The following is a 16,128-nucleotide window of genomic DNA, read 5'->3' on the forward strand; positions in this document are numbered from 1 at the left end:
TATTGAAAAAAAAAGACTAGTACAATTGATGATACTAGGTGGCATTTTCAGTCTCATACAAAAATAGAGGCCGACATTATATGTTCTAGGTCAAAGACTCATTAATGAGTGTGGTTTGGGCCTATACTAGTATTCTATGCTTCACATATAATATGAGATCTGCATGGGATACGATTTAAGTCCTTTGTGCAGTGAAAATCACTACCATTTTGAGCCCTTCTATAAAACATGGAGATCTTTGAGATTCATAGAGGGTTCATCAAATTTCAACATAAATTAGAGATTGAACATGAAATGCTTATAAATTTAAAAGTTCATTGGGTATTGCAAACAATCTTAAAGCAAATGCTAAGTTTCCACTTCACAATGTGCCAAAGTTGTGACCTTATTAAAATTAGAAAACATTTATGAAGAAACCATCAAAATTCTATCCGTGTGCAGAGGAATAAGTAGGGACTATAAACAATACAACATTTTCTCTATGAATGAGGATGTCTTTTATAAAGTTTTCCACAATGCTACTTTTTTGAAAGTTTTGCTTACAAAATTAGATCTGACCTTGGGTGTTCCTAATATCCTAGTGATGAATATGACACTTTTTTTATTATGTATATTATACTATTTCAGTAAGAGAATTTGAAAAAAAAAATATTTTTTTCATTTCTTACTTTTTAAAGAATGTTTTGAAAAATCGATCAACATAATTTTATGTCCAACCGTCATTTTATGAAAAACATGGCTCTTGCCTCTATCCATGCAACACCAACATGACCAATTAGGAGAATTAGATAATGTAGGATATTTTCAATCTTGGAAAAGATAGGATGGTCCACATGGGATGTTATGATTCAAAGACTCATTAATGTATTTCGATGGTTGTGGTTTAGGTCTTTGTGATAGCTTGTTGGCTAAGTTGCAGACAACATGAGAGGTTAAAGTAGATATCAAATTTTTTACTTAGCGTACCAAATTCAAAGCCGTATTGTCACTAAATGACAACTTTTATGAAGAAACTATCAAAATTCTATCTCTTTGCAGAGGAATAAGGTGAGATTGCTAGATGGGGCTAAAAGAGATATTTAATTACCACTTTGTAGTGTAGTAATGTTTGGGATAATCTTGGATAAGAACCATATAACACTATTTTTGACTCCCAAAATGTCACATACTAACACTATTTTTCTTGGTTCCAAAGACCAAGGGCCAACAAGAAGCCTAAACAATAGACCTCCAAAATATACAGTCAATAGTAAACTAATAAAATAACAAATTCTTGGCCCTCTTCCTGAACACAGATGCCTTGGCACCCTTCATCCGAAACGCCTTAAGCACGAAAAGTTGCGGAAGTAACGAAAGAATATAAGAAAGAAACCAACCCCTAGAAAGTCTCTGACAACCCCTTTCCAAAAACATCCAAATACAAAAACTAAAATGTATCTCAATAACCATAACTAAATACCATAGTACATCCTTCCTAGTCTAAGACCATGCAATGAAGGATAATCAATCTCATCCTACACCTAGTTTCCATTGTGATGGATCTTAGAGTCTAAGAATAGAGAGAAGTTATGAGAGTAGGATTAGAGGCAACATTATCCATTAAATTTCTCACTAAACATGGATTTTGGATGGTAGAAAGTCATCATCTTTTAATTGTTGATTCATAATCAGAGTCCCATTTCATGTCGGAACTCATATTCTTGATAAAGAAATTCCCTAGAGATTTGAGTAAAGTTTAATAATTGCTGAAAGATATTTTGGATAGATTCAATTTTCACGTTTAAATTTGATATTCTAAGTGTTTTGTTGTAAAACAGGAATATTTATGAATAGGTGTATTATGGGAATATGAAAGTTTTAGAAATAAATTTTAAGATTTACATAGTTCAATAATTGTCCCCTAGATAGAATCTTTTCTCTGTCATTATTTATACCAATGTGGCATTATGGAAAAAAATGAGATTAGTACAGCTGACAATGCTTTGTTGCTTTGTTGTATTTTTCAACCTCATACAAAAATAAGGGTCCAAATTGGATGTTCTAAGTCAACGGCTCATTGACGGACGTAGTGTGGGTCTATACTAGTTTTTTATGTTTTGCATGTAATATGAGGATTGTATAAGATATCCTGAGCTCAAAACTCATCAGATTACCTTCATGGATGCATTTTAAGTTCTTTCTATAGTGAAAATCACTACCACTTCAAGCCATTCTATAAGATATATGAATCTTTGAGATTCATATAGGGGTCATGACATAAAATGCTTACAATTTTAAAAGTCCATTAAGTGTTACCAATAAACCTGAAGTAAATACTAAATTTTCACTTCACAATATACCAAAGTTTAGATCATATTAAAATTAGATGACTTATTTTATGAAGAAATCATCAAGATTTTATCCTTTTGTGGATGAATAAGTAGGGACCATCAATAATATGGTGTTTTCTCTATGAGTGAGAATGTTTTCATAATTTTCTTCACAATGTTACTTTTTAGAATGTTTTGGTTCCAAAATTATATATTACCTGATATTCTCCTCGCATCATAGTTATTTATATAATATTTTTTCTTTTATTTATTATGGACATATATATTCATGCTTTTTCAGTAAGAGAATTTCAGAAATATCCAACCCTCCCTTCAAGTGGATCTGGACCTTGGCCCCTATTTATGCAACACCAACATGACCTACTACAGGAATTTTATAATGCACGATATTTTCAGTCTTGGACAAAATAGGATGGCCCAGATGGGACGTTCTAAGTCAAACACTCATTTAGTTACCATGATGGTTGTGGTTTAGAATCTATTAGTTTCTTGGCTATGCTGCGGACAAAACATGGAAATATAAAGCAGATATTAAATTTCCACTTTGCAATGCACCGAAGTCGTAACCGTGTTGGAACGGAATGACGTTTTTTACGAAGAAGCTATCAAAATTTTATCTCTTTGTAGAGAAATAAATGGGGAATGTTAGAAGAGGCTGAAATAGATATTTAATTACAACTTCCCAGTATGCCAATGTCATCACTGTATTGATCCTAGATGACAAATTTTGAGAAGAAACTTACCAAAACTCTATCCCTTGCGGGGAGCCAAATAGGGACCATCATCGCTATGGCATTTTTTACCCAATGAAAATGTTGTTGTCATTTTTCTTTTAAACTAAGATTTTGAAAAGATTTTGAGCCAATCATAGAGCGTGGGTTTGGATTGTATCTTTCACGCTAAAGGATGATTGTTCCTTTTTCACGACCTTTGGCAGTTGGATCGCATCCCACGCATCCATCATCCGTGGCCTGCAAAGATCACAAAGCAGCTATGACGGTAAATTCGTGCCAAAGAACATGAATCTTTCTTTCGAGCGAAAGATACCATCCAAATCCAGAGTGTGAGTTATTTAAGATGAGTCTTGACTAATCCTCCCCGGGATTAGAAAAAAGGGAAAATAGATTTTATCTAGGAGACCGGATGAAGCTAGTCGGTCAGCGCTATAATGGCCCCAAAGGCGGTGAAGTGAGCTCCAACTCCGCCGCCTGTCATCTAGCGGTGGAGAGCGCGGGGGGGACAGGGCGAGCGATAAAAGAGTAGAAGGGGAGAGAGGCGAGCGACGAGATCGCCTCTCTCTTCTCTCACGCCTCCGGTGCCCGCTGTTCCTCTCCTTTGCCTCCTCCTCCGCCGCGGCCGAGCGGCGTCCTGCCTTTTATCAGGAGATCTAGGGTTCATCTAGATCTCCCTTTCGGAGGCTTTTGCGGGAGCTAGGGCTCCGGCGTCGCGGCGAACGGTGATCGGAGCGTGAGTTCTGGGGGTCTGGGGGATCTTGGAGCGTGATCTTGAGATCTGGAGGGGGGTTCCGGCGAGGCAGGGCTCAGCGAGGACGTGTTAGGTAAGAGCGTGAGATTTCTTTGCATTCCTTTGTTTATCCAGGTTGCGCTGTTTTGACTGAGGGTTCCTCTGTCTATCCCGCTTTAGATTGGTGGTATTTCGCGCTAAGGTTTTCAGCGCAAAATTTTGCCTTTTTTTTTTTTAATCTAACATTCTTCTTCTTGAAACATTTTTGGTGGCGGTGGCCGGATTCAGCCTTGTCAACAGGACTGATATGACTTAGTTTTGCTTATTCCTTCACCAGTTTTAAGTTTGCTGAAGATGTTCCCTGTTTTGCGGTTTTTCTAGCCCTCTAGACAAAATATTCATTTTGCTGACATGCTTCTGCCTAATTTCTATGTGCTTGCGCTGTTTGGCACTCTGTTGGCACTGACACCCCCGAATTCCTTCAGATTTTGGAAACTTTTTGGTTGTTTCTATTGTTTTTTGGTGCTTATGATGATAAGATGGACGCTTTTTGCCAGTTCCAATAGACGATTTTCATCACGGTGGATTCTTGTTTCTGTCGATGTTTGTTGGAAAACGAGTTAATGGTATGTTTGTTTGCAAGGAAATGAAAAGTAAAACTTTTCCATGGAAAGACGTTTTTCGGACATCTAGTAAACGTTTCATGAATTTGTCAGTTTTCTGTTAAAATAAATGTGAAAAAATTTCCTTTTTCTAAAAGAAAACCAGTTTTCATGCAATTTTCCTTGCAGACGAGCATTCCTTGAATAGAATATTGCATGTCTGAGGTTTATAGTTATAACTAATCTACATGGTACAGATCATTTATGTTTCCCTCTTTCTTGTTAAGTGGCTGTCATTGGCACCTGTAGGTAGCCATGCTGAGAAGTCTGGCCCTCAGAAGTTAGATTAACATTTTGGTGTTTTCATTTTATTGGCAGTTGTAATTAGTTAGATTTAAAGTAATTTAATTATTTCCATCTTGTCAACCATACGAATATATTTTGTCATCTAAGCTTAAAACTGGGACAATCATTTTATGTTTCTTGCTTTTCGCACAAGATGCAATATTTTGTTTGTCATGTTAAGCTATCATACTAAATCTGATACATGTGGTTCTTCCTTGTTACAAGAATTGAATATTTCATGTTTTATACATTCTGCACTAAGCATGGCTTTTCATCTTAAGGTGTTGATTCAAGCGATTTGTACCCAACATAGCTGCAGATGAAGTTTTCTGCTCTCCCTAGGAAGTAAAAAAAATTTCATCATATGCTCCCTAACAACCGATGAGCATATCCCTTTGAGTTGCCACATTTGTTCTCTCCATGCCAACTATAGCTTAATTAACCAACTACGATTTATTACAGATTTTATTAACTTGCTGTCTAAACAAATGTAATTCTTGAAGAAGCTTCTGTGCCATCACCAGGTTGTAACTTCCTTCAAGAGCGACTCATTTTGTAGTGCTTTCCCATATAGGCAAAAGATAGTAGAATTATCTAGTAACAAGATATGTATTGGCTGTTTTCTAAATTCTAATTTATCCCTCTTCATTGTGTAAATTGATGCATCCTGATTTACTCTTTTCTGCTGAAGAAACTCGAACCATTCTCTTAGATACTGTTTGTATGAAAACTTGTACGATCTGTTTCCTTTCATTGATGCTCTTTTATATGCTGTGCGATCATGGCTGCCAAGTTCCAACTTTTTCAGAAATTAAATTTTTTCTATTGTCCAGGAAACAACTAAGATGGAGAATTGCCCTCGTAGATTCAGTGCCATTGGGAAATTATTTGCCGAATCCACTCCTGATACAAAATCAAGATTTTGTCAGGCTGGTGATTTTCCATCTCCTGGAACTGCAGTCATATGTCCTGAACCTCGTCGTGCTATTGGTGTTGCTTGTGTCATTGACAAGCTTGACAGATTCAGTTCCAAGTCAAATGGGTGAGTTACGTGAGAAATACCGTCTTCATTTTTGCTTAGTTTTTTGGCTACATATACGGTTTTTATCTTATAAAGGCAGCAGCACACGGTTCATGCGAGCAATAACAATTTCTCTCTCTACTTGTGCCGACCTTTTACAGTGTGCATATGAACTATTTTGTAATTTACCTGCTGTCTATGCAATATATAATTTTTCATTTGTTAGATAATAGTTTACCACTTTCATGTTTTTTTTTTTTTTTGACTTTGGCTGAAGATTTCAAGAGCATTGTGCTTTTTGGCTAGCATTTGTTCATCTTTATAGGGTTTCCAACTACCATCAATTAAAGCAGTATATTTTCTCTTATTCAAATCGTTAAGCTATTGTTGTCTAAAAATTGCTAGCAAACTGGCATAACTAATGCATGTTAAAGAAAAGGATTCATATTATAAAACAGAATTTAAGAAACAAAAACTTTTTAAAAATAAATTTGAAGAAAAAAGTTTTAAGGTCGAAGTACAATAGAATGAAATAAGATAAATTAAAGTACCAAAAAAGTAAAAAATTAAAATAATATCAAATAGAATGAAAAACAAAACACCGTATGAAATAAACAAAATATAAATGAAATATAAGTTAAGCTGTATTAATAAATTAAAAGCAAAGTTAAATACAAATAGAAGCATATGTTATGACAAATGTAGGGTTCTAGTAATAACAATATCTCCCAATCCCTATAAAATTTGTAATGATGAGTACTAATAGGCTTTTGCCCAATTTGGCCAAGAATTAGATTGGTTTGGAAACTAAATAGTGATTTCTATAAGAGTTATTAGCCATTATAGTGGAAATGGTGGGTGGCATTATTTGCTTAAATTAATATTCAATGGGGGATTAAATGAGTTGAGACAGACCTCTAGCTTTGGTCAATATTCAATGATGGCAGCTCGAGCTTGTCATGAGCTAGCTAGTTAAATACAAATAGAAGCATATGTTATGACAAATGTAGGGTTCTAGTGTATCTCCCAATCCCTATAAAATTTGTAATGATGAGTGCTAATAGGCTTTTGCCCAATTTGGCCAAGAATTAGATTGGTTTGGAAACTACATAGTGATTTCTATAAGAGTTATTAGCCATTATAGTGGAAATGGTGGGTGGCATTATTTGCTTAAATTAATATTCAATGGGGGATTAAATGAGTTGAGACCGACCTCTAGCTTTGTTTAATATTCAATGATGGCACCTTGAGCTCGTCATGAGCTAGCTCGACCGTACTCTAGCGCAGCTCATTAACTCTTGAGCTAGCTCAAGTTCGTTTCATATAAGCCCAATTAAATGAAGAAAAGGAGTAAGTAGTATAGGAAAACAACTGATGATCTTGGCTGTAGGAAGCAGTGGCGAAGGGAAGGTCCTGGGGAGTGGTTCAGCCAACAGTGAAGTGAAAGGGGCGATGAAGATGAAGAAGAAGGTCTGATAGTGTGTTTAGAAGATTGAACAAGGTTGATAACAAAGTAGGTTTCGAGTACAAACTTGAGGTTGTAGAGAAGGTGAATAAACTAAAGGAACCACCTAAACTTGACCGCTCTCTGGTCAAAAGTCAGGTCTGATTGGCCTTGGATCAGGAGTGAGGAATGAGGACGTAGGGTCATCATTGGGGGAAAGTGGGTTGGGGATAACTGTTGTTCCAGAAAATGGGCATGGCGGCTGCAATGGCAGCTATAGATTGGAATTGCCATCAAATGGCCTTTGGTGGGTTGGCATCAAATGGCCTTTGGTGTGTTGGCATCAAATGGCCTTTGATGGCTAACAATGAGTGATATGGCAGGCCTGAGCCTGATGCGACAACTAGTATGGTGAGCGTCATAAGCTTGTAGGAGGCTGGATCAGTTTATAAGTTGTGTTTTAAAACTTTTTATGGATTAATAATATTATGATGAAGCACCATGACTTCCTCTCCCTCCTTACAGTGAATCTTTGAGCACATTGCTTTTTTAAGTAATGGCATAATGTTGTGAGTTGTGACTTTATGAGAAAACAATTAATTAGTTTGACAAAATTATTGGTGCAATATAAGTAAGGTTTGGTCATATTTAGTAGTACTAGTTGAATCTTAAACTAGAGGCATGAAATTTATGCAAACATTATCCATGAGATGCTTAGTGAGGTAAAGTGCTGCTATCTATTTAGTAGCCTGTCATTGAGCTCAAGTTGCCCACCACGGTGCTTGCCATCTCTTGCACCCCATGAACCGTTGAACACTATGTGGTGGCCAAATGCTTTTTTAAAGTGTTAGGGCTAGCAAGGTTTCTCTTCCTCCCAGTTTGCCATAGAGGTCAATCCCATCATATCTCAATATAATAGTTGAGAGAGATTTTATCTTCTATAACACTCTATAATCTACTCCTATCCTTTTTGGTTCATTATCCAACTTCTAAATGATGAAACAAGAGTAGTGCCCCAACCAATGATGGATTGTATTTATCAATTTACAAATGGGAGATTGCTATCTTCACCACGCCAAACACTAGATCATCATCTCTCAAGGCTTTCTTGATATATAAGGATTTATTTGGGGCTTACATACAAATAATAGTTTTAAAATATTTAATTATATAACATCTCAAACTTATTTGATGTAGTACTCTTCCTTGTTTTCAAAGTTGCATGCTAGCATGGCAGCATCATAAAATGCAAAATGCCTTACTATCTTCACTTGAGTTCGATCGATTTCATTTCATTTGCTATCAGATTCCCTCTTTGGAGAGATTTGCCAATTTTCCTTATTTTGGTGAAATGGGTTTGATTTATGAAATCCAAAATTGTTTGTAACATTACTAACTCGAGATTAGCGGAGGAACTTAGAGGCAAAAGGAAGCGACACTTGAAGCTATGGTCTCACATCCATTGTTCACCGAATTTTCTAATGATGCGTAACCACGTACCCATCCACATCCAACCAAGGAATGCTAAACTGGGTTGAATTGGCTGGTTCGGTGCATAACAAATAGGACCGATCGGGACAGGCATGGTTCGAGCTGTATATTTGGTTTGCTCCCCTCCCCAACTCAGGAGCATCGAGAGAACGTGAGAGAGTGCGCCCCCCTCCCCCGCTCCCCCGGCACTTGGAAAAATTGTGAGAGTGCGAGAGTACCCTTCACTTGCAAGCACTGCACCCCCCCTCGATGGTCTGCCCTTCTGCCGATAGTAGGTCCCCTCCCTCCCCCTCCTCCCTCCCTCCCTCCCTCCCTCCCTCCCTCCCTCTCTCTCTCTCTCTCTCGCATGCTCTTTGGGTTAGGGTTTGCTGAGGCAGCCCTCCCCCTTCCTCCTCTTTTAATCCTCTCCCTCTCTCTCTCTTGTGTGCCCTTAGCTTAAGGTTAGGGTTTGCCGAGGTGGCTCTCTCTCGCCCCCTCCCTCTCTTCCATCTCCCTCTCCGAGGAAGGGAACGAACTAGTCCTCTTTTTTTTTGTGAATTTTAAATTGAAGTCGGCAAATCATATGTTGGCTTCAATTCAAAATTTAAAAATAAAAAAGTCCGAAAAGGACTGGAATGGCACGGTACGGATTTGTATCGTACTGTCTCGCTCGTCCACAAGTACGGGTCCCTGTACCAGTTTTTCAGACCTTGCATCCAACCAATGGTCATTATTGTAACTTAATCCATAGGATGATCTCATATTCATTGCCCGCTACAACACTTGAGGCATCCTTTCTGATCTTACATCTCCTCTCACCTCATTGTGTCATTTTATGCCTTACACCTTGTTTTAGCTTTTGTCCACTTCAATTTCCTTTTGGGCTGTCTGTAGTTGACGATGAATAAAAAAGAAACTTCCAAGATGCAACGCATCTGTGTCCATAGACTGCAATAACCAACAAAGGTATATAGTTCATCTATGCTGTCTCCAACAAATTAATTATTAACGACATTAAGTAGCTTGCTTGGTAATATTTCCATTATCCACCTCTCTTTTCTCTAAATGAGTTGCCAATCCTTTGACAACGTGTTTATCTTCGATGGACACCTTATTTTAAACAAGCATTCTTTCATATAATTCATCAAATGTACTTCTTAACTTTTATCAACATGTTCTTCCTAAGAAACTCTATCTTAGTGGAATTTTCACATTTATCCAAACTTGATTATGTGCCAGAAAGCAAATGCGAATGATGAATAAGAGACTGAAGAGATATCCTCCCTCTTGTGGATTCTATTAGTTGTGCATGTTACTTATTGTAGAATTAAAAGATCTATTATGGATTGGGAGTTGGAATTGTTGGAAGTTGAGCTCACCTTGCCTTCAAACTATTCAGAAGTCCATAAGCAAACAGTGACCATGGGGTGAGACTTTGGTCCTGGGGGCTTAGGGGATGCTAATTTTGGATGCACTAGAGCATGCTGAAATGTGGAGTGCTATTGGTGCGGACAAAGTTGACTAAACACATCCAAGAGTTAAGCATATGGTCACATGCTTCCTAAGTTTGACATTGGAACTGTTGGAAGTTAAGCTTACCTTGCCTTCGAACTATTCAGGAGTCCATAAGCCAACTGCTATCATGGGTGAGATTTTGGTGCTTGAGCTTAGGGGACACAAATTATGGATGCATTAGAGCATGCTGAAATGTGGGGTGTGACTAGTGTGGACGAAGGTTGACTAAACATATCCAAGAGGTTAAGCATATGGTCGCATGCTCCCTAAGTTTGACATTTGTTTGTGCAACTTCAGGTGGGGTAGGATGGTGGTGTTGTTGGAGGAAGGTGAAGGTGCTGCAACATAGAAACACTAAACAAGTTAGGAAGAAGGTGTCATTGTGCTTGAGAAGTGAATAAGTTACATCACGAAATAATGCTTATTTGGAAGGCATTACTATACTCGTGGTGTGAATAAGTTCCGTGGTGAAACAATGTTTGCACGGAAATGCAAGAAAACTAGAACCTACTTAACAAGGCTTATTTAATAAATTAATTTGAGAGGAGGCTATTTAATTAAATATTTCAAAATTAGTATTACTTTAATGAAAATGTTGCTATTATAAGTAGATATTGTTATTATTATAGTAGTTTTAAATTGAGCTAAATCAAGTCGAACACAAGTGAGCCTATCATAACTTGTGTTTGTTGGTTTACAATTTAAAGCAGGCTTATTTGAGCTAAAATTCATGCAAAATAAGAGTTTTCTCATGATCGAGTTGCTCATTTGAAGCCTATTGTTTATTGTATGAAAAAACAAAAATTGCTTTATCACACCACTCCCATCCCTGCTCTAGTCCCTATACTCAGAGAGTGAGTCGATACATGGTCACCCATGTGATCTCATGTAAAGTACTAATCCCCAACTACCACAAGGGACTGGTGCTCTTAGTGGGGAGTGGTGTTGAGAAAGCTGCACTTAATAAAATATATTGTAATTTGTTAAACCACGAGAAAAGTTGAAAAAAAGGGGCCAACATGCATTTTTATATTACATAATGGGCATTAAATTGTCGATGACTCGGTTTTTTTTTGGGTAAATTGGGGTGGTTCATACATGCCTAGTATGAATACATTTCATAAAGTCAGAAAACAAAATATCGCTCAAACACGATCGGAACATCTAAAGAGTTGGTCTAAAGAACACCACCTAAGTGCTTTGCTACAAACGAGGCAACCTAGTCCGCCGCACTGTTACCTTCGTGGGTAGACATGCCTGGCCAACCGATGACTAGGTTGAGTGGCAGGGATGTGTCAACGGTTTGCTGTTGTTGAACTGAGAATAGGCTGGAAGCCTAACATTCTTCTTTCCCAAATCTTGGGTGGGATTTTTGGTGTTTTAATCCATGCGAGCCATTGTCCTGTAACCTACCAAACTGAGTGGGAGATGATTGCAGAACCTTCTCTCTCTTCTACTTGCTTTAGACATGTTCTTTTTTTCTAAAGTTTTTCAATATAAAGGTAGGTCTACCTTAAATCTGATTGCTTCAAACTAAAGGGAAGAACAAGATGAAGAGGATGACATTCCCCCTTCGCAAATATGCTGCTCTCCTGGTTGCCTAATTGAAGGAGGATTCCTTCTATCCTAGAATTGGTAGGCCCTCTTTTACCCCTTATCCTCTTCCTTCGCTCCAAATTCTCCAATCATCAACCCTCTTCTCCACCTCCAATTACTTTGGCATCTTCATCAAACAGATTTGATTGGATTTGGTTGATGGGTGAGGATGGGAGATCATGTGATTTAGATCTTTTGCCTCATATTTTTTCTGTTTGTTTTTGAGGATCTGTTTGGTATCACTTTTTTTCCTATGTTTTATTTTTAAAGTGAAAACACGAATTCAGATGCAAGAAAGATGCCCTTATTTTTATTTTTTTATTTTTAAAAGTAACTTCTATAATTTATAGAAAAAATAGAAGTGAAATCTTTTTACTTTCATTATTTTTTAAGAATAACTTTTTAAGATATGAAATCATATCAAGTCTGATTTACATATCAAGTCTGATTTATTTCTACTGTCAACGACTACTACCTTGTTGCTTCCATCCCACTTGCTTCACCAAGAAGTTCCTCCCTCTTTGCTCCCTCCTGCCTCTTCCACCCCACTGTTCTCCCAATCAACAGCGGCTTCTCTGTCAATGATAAAAACCAATGGTGTCCGTTCAACCAATAACAAAAACATTCCATGGTGGTACGAGAGACTGAGAGCACGTGAATGTCAACGGCTATGCTACCCTTGCTAGCATTTTGTTCGACGGATATTTGTGAGATGGATGATGCAGAATCGATACTGCAATTAATGGTGTATCTCACATATCCTCAACTTGATCGTCGGTGGCTGTATGCTTAACATCTAACATGGAAAGTACTGTAGAGAGATTTCCTATTTTGGCTTACCGAATGTGGTTTTCCTATTTTTTTTGTGAAAAATAAAAAAATTAACAGCGACTACCAAACATGTTTCTGCTGTCAAAAATTTAGGACAAAAAAGGAAACATATTTCCTATTTTTCAATTTTTGGAAAAAAGGGAGAAGTGACAATGATGCCAAATGCAGCCTTAGTTGTTGTTCCACTAACCCGATGAGCAGGTCATTACCATCTAAATTGGGTTAGTTTGGGCTGTTGGACAGCTCAAGTCAAATGAGTCGGGTTGGTCTTCTTTAGAATATGGGTTTAGGATCAACTTGACCTGCAATGTTTGATATGTGACAGGTTGATCAGGTCGTACTGGTCTCTAAACACTAAACCATTAACTTATTTGGAATTGTTTAGTAATTTTGTTTGTGTGAACTGACAAATGCACCCTTATTATTTGGTTATTTTCTTGTGAGATATTGTTATTTACCAATCTCTCATGTGGGCTACATGGCCTAAGTGAATGAAAACCATAAAAGTGAAATATAAAAAACAAATATTGGAGGATCTTGCAATCAGTTCGAAAGTGAGGTATCTGTGACAGCTAAGGTATCGTTAAATATAAGTTGGTTAATAGCTTGTTCTTCAGAGCAACCAAGCTCTTACATTAAAATTAAAAGTGGATGAACTAGTGTTCATCTTCTTTAGCTGATAGATGAAAGCTTACAGCTGCATCATGTAGTTTAAACTGTAATACGATTTGAACTTATCACAGAGTTTATCTGTTCTATTATTAGGATGTGACTGCATGAACTTTTTAGTTTTAAATCCATTCTCATTTTACTGCAGCATGTCTGCCGGGTGCACAAAGGGGACGATAGTCAAGAGATCTTGGATATTATACTGAGCAAGGTATTGTACCTTTCTCCAGCTAGTAATAGTCCTCTCTACTTGTATTAGGTTACATAAAAATCTGAAGAACTTTCTACTTCTCTATTAGGATGACTATGTAGGTATTCAGAGCAGCAACCAAGTGGAATTCTTCTCTGGCTCACCTCCTGCACGCACAAATAACCCTATTGTCCGTGGAATGCACAGTTATTACCAGACGGTGCCATTAATACTTTGGGCACACCATCATGGGATAAGGCCTTCAGCGAAGGTGGAAAAAGGCTCCCCATCGTGTGGATCTTCATTTGGAGGAGCCCCAAAGTGAGAATAGAAGGTTTTTACCTGCTCTGCGTTCGCCTGAACCTCAAAGGTCCTGAAACTGTGAGAACTGCTATTGTAAATTTTTCCCCTCACCCAAGCATGGGGGGCATTAAAGCCCCCATGCATATCTTTCTTCACTGTTAGCTGTTCATAGAGCGTTCGTTCCCTAAATCTTACGTATCAGTGTCATTGCAGGGAGTTAATGTTCCCAGTAGATGTACAGAAGCTTCCTCCTTTGTTGTTTTAAGCCAAATGAAACTCTTCATAGAATGTAAATATGTACAGAGAAACAAAGACTATCTTTTTATGTTTATTTTTGTACAATCCAAGCATCATTGGAGTTTGCCGCTCTTGCTTGTCTTCCTCTTGCTTTGACGTCAGTCCATTGGTCTTGATCTGGGAAGGCTTCAATCGACATGTTTGGATTGAGGTCGGTATTGATTTGCTCCATGTAAAGATTCCTCTGCTTCAGCGATTAGCATCAGAGGATCTCATGGATCATTGTATGATGCAGCTGGAAGCTGCAATACAGACAGGTCCTTTTCTGTGTCATGTTATCGTGTTTGAGTGTTGCTTTGTTGAGAAAGTTTGGAAAGGTCAAGCTACAGGACAAATCAAGGAATTGGCATCAGTTAACATGAAGGCCAGTTTAGGAAGTAGATGATGATTGGATACAGTCCCGGTCAAACTGGGGATAGGAGGGGATCAGTGATTCCCTTGGTTTTCTAGGACTGGGTGAATTCCTACATTTTATTCCATCTCCTTTTATAAAATAGCGAAAGATTTCTTAATTAACAAAAGTAATTATAAAGTCGAGGGCAATGTTTTCATTTCATTCAATCAAATGTATCGTGTTATGCTACAGGCTAATCATGATATGGCACATAAATTGTTTATTCAATAAAAAAATCTATTTATCACATCTTATTCAAAGATAAAGACAGCTATTCTCAATTTGTCGATCCATTTACCAAATTAATGTATCCAAGGGATATAACTGAGCCAAGTTTGATGGATCCAAGGACTAATCAGCTTGGGTTTGAAATTAATTTTAGTTTGAAATTGAGATAAGCTTGATTTATTTATTATTTTTTAAATCGATTTCTAAGTTGAAACGAGATTATTTGATTAGCTTGAAAATTCTAAATCGAGCTAGAAATAAAATAAATTTAGTTTAGTTCAAGCTTGACTCAAATCCGAAATAATATCTAAGGGATTCTAAAATTAAATAAATATTGAAATTTCTTATATAGGCAGGTCTAATTCTACTCAGTTTGAAATTAATTTGGAGTTTAGATTTGCAGGTTCATGGTTTGTTCATTTTGCTTCAAACCACGCCTGGAACTACGCTGTTTTCGAGCTGAGCCTGAGCCAAGCTTGAGCTGTTCAGATCATTTAACAGCCCTAATGTGTCCCGAGTCATATGAAGGTGGAAAACTACATTTCAGGGTGCCAGTTTTAGTGGATGAGCGGCGCAAGAATGTAACATCGTTACATCACATCGTGGACTAACCAAATGAAAGGATTTCTCAATGTTGACTCGATTGAATTTGGCTTTGCCTTTGCCTTTGCGTATACCCTTTAGATGTCCGTCGAGCCCTACATTGGGCTTTCCTCGGGAACAAATTGGTCCCTGTCAACTTTTTGGTAGACTTGAGAAAATTTTGTGGCTGTCACACAAGTGGGTTTCTGAAGGATTTGTTTTAGATGACTATAAACTATCTCCTGCTATAGATTCTTAGGTGAGAGTCATCTTACAAATATAAAACTACAACATTCTCCAAGTCTAGCCATGATAACCTAATCACCAAAGAATTTTGTGGGAGAAACTACACATGTTTCCAATAATCTGTTAACCTACATTAGCTCGGCAAGAAAATATTACCTAGGCTGTCAGTGTTAACCGGCTAGGTCCTGACCCAAAACAGATATGGTTGTGCTGGTTTTGAGTTGAAATATTAACCCGTTTCCTCAATCGTGCCCTATTCAATAATTTACTATAAATTAGGTCATGCTTGGTTTTGGTTATTTTGGCCGCCGGTGCTCATCGCCGAGCTCTTCCTCCAATCCCCCGCAGTGGCAGGAGACCATGGCTGGAGCTCCGGCCATTGGGATGCATGATTTTTGAGGTTAAAGTGGGCCGGAACCCCTGTTTTGAATGGATTTGGTGTTGCCGGCCACCAGTCGCCGTGGGCCATCAGTCGCTTGTTGGCCGGCCATTGGTCCTTGACCTTGGGTGTCACCGACAAGCACCCTCTTCCTCTCTCTTCTTTCCTTGGCTAGAGAGAGACATTGTTCTCTTTTCCTCTCTCATTTCTCTCTCTTTTGCA

General features: G+C 37.8%; 1 long non-coding RNA gene across 1 annotated transcript; it reads left to right on the forward strand.

Moving 5' to 3' along the window:
- Positions 1-3,288: 3,288 nt before the first annotated feature.
- On the forward strand, positions 3,289-6,305 carry LOC120111865. Its single transcript, XR_005513272.1, has 2 exons — positions 3,289-3,888; positions 5,575-6,305. It is a non-coding gene; the product is annotated as an uncharacterized LOC120111865 (long non-coding RNA).
- The last annotated feature ends 9,823 nt before the right edge of the window (positions 6,306-16,128 follow it).

Source organism: Phoenix dactylifera, chromosome 9, assembly GCF_009389715.1.
Source record: "Phoenix dactylifera cultivar Barhee BC4 chromosome 9, palm_55x_up_171113_PBpolish2nd_filt_p, whole genome shotgun sequence".
In the NCBI taxonomy this organism is placed as follows: domain Eukaryota; kingdom Viridiplantae; phylum Streptophyta; class Magnoliopsida; order Arecales; family Arecaceae; genus Phoenix; species Phoenix dactylifera.